The sequence below is a fragment of the Amblyomma americanum genome, chromosome 9 (assembly GCF_052857255.1).
Source record: "Amblyomma americanum isolate KBUSLIRL-KWMA chromosome 9, ASM5285725v1, whole genome shotgun sequence".
Classification (NCBI taxonomy): Eukaryota; Metazoa; Arthropoda; class Arachnida; order Ixodida; family Ixodidae; genus Amblyomma; species Amblyomma americanum.
This window is the reverse complement of record NC_135505.1, coordinates 1939728-1947105: the sequence shown is the minus strand read 5'-3', so window position 1 is coordinate 1947105 and position 7378 is coordinate 1939728. Positions and strand designations below refer to the sequence as shown.

General features: G+C 47.7%; 1 non-coding gene across 1 annotated transcript; it reads right to left on the bottom strand.

The window, feature by feature from the left end:
• Positions 1–258: 258 nt before the first annotated feature.
• On the bottom strand, positions 259–330 carry TRNAE-UUC (transfer RNA glutamic acid (anticodon UUC)). Its single transcript has one exon. It is a non-coding gene; the product is annotated as a tRNA-Glu (tRNA).
• Positions 331–7378: the final 7048 nt, after the last annotated feature.

Here is a 7378-nt window from a genome sequence, read left to right as displayed (position 1 = left end):
GCACGGGGTGTTTCCCGTCAGCGGATTTCGCTATCTGAAGTATCCACCTGACGCCTGACGTCACACGCATTGGTTACAAAAGAGTATAAGCACGCGAAAACAGTAATGATTCCCAAATCAGGTAAACCACTGCAGGTAAAAAACCTCAGGTCAGAAGAGCGTGTTGTCGGGCAAGTTCGCTTTGCATTATATGGAAGAAGTTAGCACAAAATTTAGAGGGAGACCGAGAAGAAGCACACCAGACGACAGACGATCGCTTTCCGACGCCGGGAATCGAACCGGGGCCTCCTGGGTGAAAGCCAGGTATCCTAGCAACTAGACCACGCCGGCCAGCGCTCGTCTGTCGTCTGGTGTGTTTCTTCTCGGTCTCTGTCTGGGTTTTGCGCTAACGTCTTCCATATTAAAACCTCAGGTCGATACCTTTAGCCTCTTGCCTGGGGAAATTATATGAAATAAATATTACCACGCGGTTGGAGGATTACTTGCAGGAAAACGAGCTATACACCCATAGCACGTTTGGTTTTAGGGCAGAACTGTCCACGCAAGACGTCCTGCCGCAGATCTCGGAGGAAATATTAACCAACGTACCCAGATTCGGCGAACGCATAATCATGGGCCTGGACATTAAAGGTAGGTTTGATAACGTTTCCCACGAAGCCATACTAACAGGGCTGAACGATCTCAACTGCCGAAAAAGAATCTACGCACACGTAACAGCTTTCCTCACAAAGACAACGGCTAGAATATCAAACACCCAATAAGGGAACGCCGCAAGGGTCAACGATTTGTCCCCTACTCTTTAACATAGCAATGGTTAAGCTGGCTAGACAGCTAGAAACCATTCGAGTCATAAGGCATGCAATGTATGCGGACGACATCACTGTGTGGGTCACGGAGGGCTCATTCAGCGAAAAGGAGGCGAAACTGCAGGCTGCCGCAACGTGCGTAGAGAAATGTGTTAGAGCCAGGGGCTTAGCTTCCTCGACTGAAAAATCAGAACTACTAAGGGTCTGGTGAGGTAAACTCAACCTATCAATACTGGAAACAGATGAAATAAAACTAAATGTTTATCTAGAATGGCAACCTATACCGGATAGAACAACCAACAGGATATTAGGGATGTGGATTAAATCCAACCAAAGGTGCACGTAGGCGCTCAGACTAATACAGAACTCGGCGACACAGGTCGCCCGCATGATAACCAGGGTTTCTAGGAAAACACGGCATGCGGGAGAGCGACACGCTTAATCTCGTAAAGAGCCTTATAGTTAGCCGAATTACATACAGCATACCGTACTATAACTGCAACAGAGCAGAAATAAAGCTAGCGCACACGATACTTAGAATAACATACAAAACAGCGCTACACCTACCGCAATTAACCTCGACGGAGAAGCTAATGGCTCTAGGTCTGCATAAAACCTTTAAGGAGTTAAGTTAGGCACAACTCGCAACTCAGCCCCACAATCTAAAAGAGACCAAAACACTGACAGAGCTGCTCAAAAGTTGCGGCTACGAGGGTGCAATGTCAGAGATAAAAAGTTCAAAACGAATGCCGGTAGAACTGCGGGAAACAATTAGGGTAGCACCATCTCCCAAAAATATGGAACCAAACCTGCACAAAGGGTGACGGGAGGCCAGGGCGCAGTATGTGCAACAGAACTTAGCCAGCAAAGAAAACATTATGTACACGGCTGCGGCTGCATACGGAAGAACTATACAACAAAATAGAAATAGAGCGGTTGCAACGGCAATTAACCGTGAGCTCAAGGTAATAGCTAGCGCAACTATCAGAGATGGCACGATTAAGGAGGCCGAAGAGGCTGCCGTAGCCCTAGCGGCAGCAGAGGGCAACCGCGTTTGAAGGTTCCTAATAATTCTAACAGACTCACAAACAGCATGCAGAAACTACATGAATGTCAAAATAAGGGGGGGGGGGGCAGCTCTCCACATCCTAAAGACAGCCAAATTACTGCCGAAGGAAGAACAATTGCAACAAATAATAATGTGGGCACCGGGACACACAGTCTTCGCGGGGAATGCTGAGGCGGGTAGGAGATCTCGAGAGCAAACAAACCGAGCCTCCAACCAAACCAGCCTCGAGCAGCCTGACGCGGAACTATTGCCCTTAGGGTGCTCAAAATTATGAATTACTTTATATAAGGGGGGTCAGGATTAGATGTTCCCCACGTCAAAAAAATCTCCACCAGCAAGAAGCGGTCAATTGCAGACAGCTACAAACAGGAACATTACCGAATCTAAACATGCTAATTAAGATCCACCCAGGGCTATATAGCAGCAAATGCCCGTGGTGCGAGGACAAAGCCACGTTAATTCATACATAGTGGTGTGAAAAGAGAATAAATGCGGCTACAACAAACAAAATCCCGAGTGCAGAGAAGTAGGAGAGGATGCCTTCCAGCGAGGATCCGGCGGTCCAGCCAGGACTGGTCAGGAAATAAGAACGAAAACCACGCAAAAAACGATACACAGGGAAGAAGTAGACAGGACGAGCGCGGACTTGCAACTGTTTATTGAAACACATCTTCCTTCCATCACCAACCCTACGCATGCGCAACAAGCAAACTCTATCTTATCGAGTTCAAGAACTTCAGCTCCTTCTTATACAGATAGACCGAAGCCTCGCTTACACACTTCTCGGGCCCATATCTATCAATGTGCCAGGCTTCGATGACCTCACGTGTTTTCTGGTCTTTGGCCCTTCCGATTATCTTTGTACGCTCAAAGAGCGGCGTGCATTTATTGTCACAAGAAAGACAGTGTTTGGGCAAATGCATGCCGCTGTGAGAGCCCAACGAATTTTTGTGTTCTTGTAGGCGCTTATTAATGCAGCGTCCCGTTTGTCCCACGTAAACTGAGCCGCAACTAAGCGGGATTTCATACACTACTCCCATTCGACAGGACACAAACTTGATTTTGTGGTTTACACCACAGCCTGCTTTTGTTCTCGTTTCATTGTTAGTTAGCGCGCACAAACGGGACAGCTTACAAGGCGCCGAAAAGAAGATTTCCACACCGAATTTTCTTGCCACCCTCTTCAGGCCATGCGAGGCCTTATGTATATAGGGCACTACTTCAAATTTCCGCCTCTCACGAATGCCAGATTCTCGAGCACTAGAAGTTGGGATGACGGTTCTCAACAGAGACCCGGCAGCTGCCTGCAGAAGCGACGAGGGAAACCCAGCACAACTTAGGCGTGCGACTTGAGCGGAAAAGCTGAGTGAAACATTGTGATAACAGGACTTCAGTAATGATGACCACAAGCAGGATGAAGCAATTCCTCTCTTAATAAGCTTAGAGTGACAGGAGTCATAGGGTAAAAGGGCCTTTTTTGTTCTAGGCATGTACATCCAACACAAGTGGTCCGGTTCACTGAAAAACAATCTCAAGTCCAAGAACTGTAAGCAAGAATTCTCAGGCAATTCTACGGTAAAATTCAAACTGGGAGCCTTAGATTTAAAAGACGTTAAAACTTCATTAGTGACCTCTTGTGGGTTGTCATTGGGATTCATTTTTAAGAGTATTAAAAAGCCATCTACGTATCGGAAAACTCGCGCGATGCGGTCGTCAGTTAGCGCCCGTGAGAGTGAACAGTCAACTTCCGCTAAATATATTTCAGTGAGAACAGGTGCAACACTCGACCCTATACAAATGCCTCGTTTTTGCACATAGAATTTATCCTGAAAACTCACTAGCGTTGAGGAGAGGTACACATTCAACAGTTCCATGAAACCTTCTATCGAAATGCCGCAGGCATTTTGGAACCCCACAACCCCCAAACGCTCTATACAGTTGCTGACCGCCATGAGCAGTTCGTTGTGAGGAACCGAATAAAACAGCTCTTCAATGTCAACCGAGAAGCCATAATTAACACCTGGCATGCTCTCTTTGAAAATTTTCACAATGCCATCCGAGCTGGTGGTCTTGTAGGGGTCTTCAGGCGACAGACTCTTCAGGTGTCTTTGAAGGTATCGGCTAACTGCCTGCCTCGTTCCTCTCTCCGTTACGATTGCTCTAAAGGGGCATTCCAACTTATGACTCTTTGCACTAAAAAACGCAGTGAGCACATGTACCTTGTTGCTCATCACTTCATTCTTCATCCGCTCAAGCTTCAAATCATCTAGAAGCGCAACCGCTTTGGCCTTCGCCTTCGTCGGCTTCACATCCGCCACTCGGAAGTTCTTGTTGATCGCTGTTAGTGCCTTCTCCCCGAATAGTTTCCGCGGTAGGACCACGAAGCCGCCTTCTTTGTCGGACAAAAGAACCCGTAGCCCAGAATCACAAATTGAGCCAGCCACTCTTCTCAGCAGGGAAGTGCAGTCCTTCTTTTTCTGATAGGTGTTGCTCACTGAATCAACTCCTTCCGAAAGGCAGCACCCTTTCTCTTCCCCTTCTACCTTGTCAGCGATCCTGTGAACCGAAGCCAAAAGCTCAGGCTTGCTGAGCGGTACTTCCAGGCTGAACTTAGGACCCTTCCTGAGGACCCTTTCAGTGTCAGGTGAAACAGTCGCCCCTCCAAGGTAGATAACAGGCACCTCACCTGTCTGCTTCATTGGCGCCTTAGGTAGGCTTTGTCGTCGCTTGTTCCAAAGGAACTCAGTGGTAGTCTCAGCCAGGTTCTGGTAGTCCTTGAATGTCCTCATGCCGGCAGAGCCTGTCCCCTTCCAAGTGAAGCACACCAACCGCAGCCAGTCCTGTAGTAGTCGAACGTTTCTCCAACATTCGCTCCTTAAAATCTTAGCCATTCTTTTCCAGTGGCAGGAAGGGCCAAAGACCAGAAAACACGTGAGGTCATCGAAGCCTGGCAGATTGATAGATATGGGCCCGAGAAGTGTGTAAGCGAGGCTTCGGTCTATCTGTATAAGAAGGAGCTGAAGTTCTTGAACTCGATAAGATAGAGTTTGCTTGTTGCGCATGCGTAGGGTTGGTGATGGAAGGAAGATGTGTTTCAATAAACAGTTGCAAGTCCGCGCTCGTCCTGTTTGCTTCTTCCCTGTGTATCGTCCTTTGCGTGGTTTTCGTTCTTAGTTCATGGATTACCAACTAGCCCCCCATCGTACACTCCTTCAATTCATTTCTTCTACATGGGGCTCTGTTTTATGTCATCTTTCCTTCGAGAATCAATGCACGATGTGCACGAATTTTATCGCTGCTACCACGATCGAGGCAAGAGTGTTGGGCTTTTGCCTAAGGAAACACGTCTGTCCGCCCAGCGTTGTGGGACTGTTCGGCTTCCTGGGCTGCTCCGAAGGGTCCTCAGGAAGGGTCCTAAGTTCAGCCTGGAAGTACCGCTCAGCAAGCCTGAGCTTTTGGCTTCGGTTCACAGGATCGCTGACAAGGTAGAAGGGGAAGAGAAAGGGTGCTGCCTTTCGGAAGGAGTTGATTCAGTGAGCAACACCTATCAGAAAAAGAAGGACTGCACTTCCCTGCTGAGAAGAGTGGCTGGCTCAATTTGTGATTCTGGGCTACGGGTTCTTTTGTCCGACAAAGAAGGCGGCTTCGTGGTCCTACCGCGGAAACTATTCGGGGAGAAGGCACTAACAGCGATCAACAAGAACTTCCGAGTGGCGGATGTGAAGCCGACGAAGGCGAAGGCCAAAGCGGTTGCGCTTTTAGATGATTTGAAGCTTGAGCGGATGAAGAATGAAGTGATGAGCAACAAGGTACATGTGCTCACTGCGTTTTTTAGTGCAAAGAGTCATAAGTTGGAATGCCCCTTTAGAGCAATCGTAACGGAGAGAGGAACCTGGCAGGCAGTTGTTAGCCGATACCTTCAAAGACACCTGAAGAGTCTGTCGCCTGAAGACCCCTACAAGACCACCAGCTCGGATGGCATTGTGAAAATTTTCAGAGAGCATGCCAGGTGTTAATTATGGCTTCTCGGTTGACATTGAAGAGCTGTTTTATTCGGTTCCTCACAACGAACTGCTCATGGCGGTCAGCAACTGTATAGAGCGTTTGGGGGTTGTGGGGTTCCAAAATGCCTGCGGCATTTCGATAGAAGGTTTCATGGAACTGTTGAATGTGTACCTCTCCTCAACGCTAGTGAGTTTTCAGGATAAATTCTATGTGCAAAAACGAGGCATTTGTATAGGGTCGAGTGTTGCACCTGTTCTCACTGAAATATATTTAGCGGAAGTTGACTGTTCACTCTCACGGGCGCTAACTGACGACCGCATCGCGCGAGTTTTCCGATACGTAGATGGCTTTTTAATACTCTTAAAAATGAATCCCAATGACAACCCACAAGAGGTCACTAATGAAGTTTTAACGTCTTTTAAATCTAAGGCTCCCAGTTTGAATTTTACCGTAGAATTGCCTGAGAATTCTTGCTTACAGTTCTTGGACTTGAGATTGTTTTTCAGTGAACCGGACCACTTGTGTTGGATGTACATGCCTAGAACAAAAAAGGCCCTTTTACCCTATGACTCCTGTCGCTCTAAGCTTATTAAGAGAGGAATTGCTTCATCCTGCTTGTGGTCATCATTACTGAAGTCCTGTTATCACAATGTTTCACTCAGCTTTTCCGCTCAAGTCGCACGCCTAAGTTGTGCTGGGTTTCCCTCGTCGCTTCTGCAGGCAGCTGCCGGGTCTCTGTTGAGAACCGTCATCCCAACTTCTAGTGCTCGAGAATCTGGCATTCGTGAGAGGCGGAAATTTGAAGTAGTGCCCTATATACATAAGACCTCGCATGGCCTGAAGAGGGTGGCAAGAAAATTCGGTGTGGAAATCTTTTCGGCGCCTTGTAAGCTGTCCCGTTTGTGCGCGCTAACAATGAAACGAGAACAAAAGCAGGCTGTGGTGTAAACCGCAAAATCAAGTTTGTGTCCTGTCGAATGGGAGTAGTGTATGAAATCCCGCTTAGTTGCGGCTCAGTTTACGTGGGACAAACGGGACGCTGCATTAATAAGCGCCTACAAGAACACAAAAATTCGTTGGGCTCTCACAGCGGCATGCATTTGCCCAAACACTGTCTTTCTTGTGACAATAAATGCACGCCACTCTTTGAGCGTACAAAGATAATCGGAAGGGCCAAAGACCAGAAAACACGTGAGGTCTTCGAAGCCTGGCAGATTGATAGATATGGGCCCGAGAAGTGTGTAAGCGAGGCTTCGGTCTATCTGTATAAGAAGGAGCTGAAGTTCTTGAACTCGATAAGATAGAGTTTGCTTGTTGCGCATGCGTAGGGTTGGTGATGGAAGGAAGATGTGTTTCAATAAACAGTTGCAAGTCCGCGCTCGTCCTGTCTACTTCTTCCCTGTGTATCGTCCTTTGCGTGGTTTTCGTTCTTAGTTCATGGATTACCAACTAGCCCCCCATCGTACACTCCTTCTGGTCAGGAAAGCCTACCTGGCGG